The sequence below is a fragment of the Amphimedon queenslandica genome, unplaced genomic scaffold (genome assembly GCF_000090795.2).
Source record: "Amphimedon queenslandica unplaced genomic scaffold, v1.1 AMPQUscaffold_12851, whole genome shotgun sequence".
Lineage (NCBI taxonomy): Eukaryota > Metazoa > Porifera > Demospongiae > Haplosclerida > Niphatidae > Amphimedon > Amphimedon queenslandica.
Window position 1 is genome coordinate 20,563 of NW_003546913.1, and position 1,669 is coordinate 22,231.

At 34.6% G+C, this 1,669-nt stretch overlaps 1 long non-coding RNA gene across 1 annotated transcript in view; it reads right to left on the reverse strand.

Annotated features, from left to right (window-relative positions):
* Positions 1 to 1,031: 1,031 nt before the first annotated feature.
* Positions 1,032 to 1,669, reverse strand: part of LOC100632717 (uncharacterized) — a 1,500-nt gene continuing 862 nt past the window's right edge. Inside the window, exon 4 of the long non-coding RNA XR_002187070.1 lies at positions 1,032 to 1,058. This is a non-coding gene — a long non-coding RNA (uncharacterized LOC100632717). The remainder of the gene's footprint in view (positions 1,059 to 1,669) is intronic.

The following is a 1,669-nucleotide window of genomic DNA, read 5'->3' on the forward strand; positions in this document are numbered from 1 at the left end:
TCATGTAGTAGCCTGTGTGGATAACTTACAATGCTTTTGGGTAATATTCTTCATGCAGTGGTGTAGGATTTGTTATCACACCAGTTTGCAAGTACCCTCTTGTTTCTTTACTTTTTTACAATTTAATCCTACTACTTTTTCATTTTTAATGTTTTTTATTTACTTGTGTAATATCTGTACAATGAAGGTGATTGAAATTACAATGAAAGAATACAATAATATTAAAAGTATAAATAATATGTACATGTAAATTAGCTAAATATTTAAGTAACTGTACATTTACATGTACACGTACATAAATGATAAAACAGCTCAACAAGCAAAGGACAATACATGTACATGTATTACTATGACTTATGTGTGCGTGATTTGTGAAAAGTTTTTCACTACATAAAAAAGAACCCAGTATAAGGTACACATGACAAGTATGCATGTATTTAAATATTATTATGAGCAAACTTATTATTATTAACAAGCAAAGGAGAATACATGTACATGTGTACATGTACATGTAAGTATTTATACATCTAAATATTATCATGACTTGTGTGTGTGTGTGTGTGATACTTGCAGTCTGTACCTTCTCAATGTGTTGCTGTAGATTCCTCACTCCACTCTCCCTGCAGTACCACTTGATGAGGGACTGGAGAGCATCAGTTTCTATAAGGACCTGCCCCTCCTCCAAACCAGAGGAAGAATGAGCTTGAGGTCAGGCCCGTAGCCAGGGGGGGTTCGGGGGGTTCGGACGAACCCCCTGTTGTAGCTGCAAAAAGTTTTAGATTAGCTCCTGTCATGAAGAACAGCACTGCAAAAGCAGGATTAGCATTTTGGCAACAGCGAGAAGCACAGATAGCCATTTTAGCTGAGTCAGCACATGGCTGAGATGCGTAAATTAAGACCACGCCTATCAACCACGCCCATTTTCGTCAAAATTTTCGCTGCGCGCTTCGCGCGCAGCAATCTCCGAACCCCCTATTTCAAGTTCCTGGCTACGGCCCTGGAGGTATCAGGTAATTCTGAGCAATGCCTTCCTTCTCTTCTGATATATAACCAGAGACCTAAGAGTGAGATTAAGAATGATATAATAGTCTATGGTGTTTCAAAAACCTTTAATGTAAAAAATCCAATTTCAATCGGAATTAGCTTAAACTTTGCACGCAACATAAGAACATGTATATGCATCAGGAACAATCATAAAAATGGAAATTTTTCAACTTTTCATTTTTGATGAAATTGGGCCAAAGTCATTGAGGGGACTTTTGTCCAATTTTTTGAGCAACTTTAAAAATTTGTAAAAAATTCAATTTTGATCAGAATCAGCTCAAACTTTCTACACAGTATAAAAACATGTATATGTATCAGGAAAAATTATTAAAATGAAGAATTCTAAACTTTTAATTTTTGGTGAAATTTTGTCAACAACCCTGTACTATAGTACAGGGACTTTTGTCCAATTTTAGAGCAACTTTAAAGATTTGTAAAAAAAAATCCAAATTTGATCAGAATCAACTAAAAATTTCTACGTAGTATAGGAACATGTATATGTATCAGGAAATGTAATAAATATAGAAAATTCTCAACTTTTCATTTTTGACAAAATTTGGCCAAAATCCCTGTACTATATATAGTACGGGGACTTTTGTCTAATTTTGAGCGACTAAAAAATTGA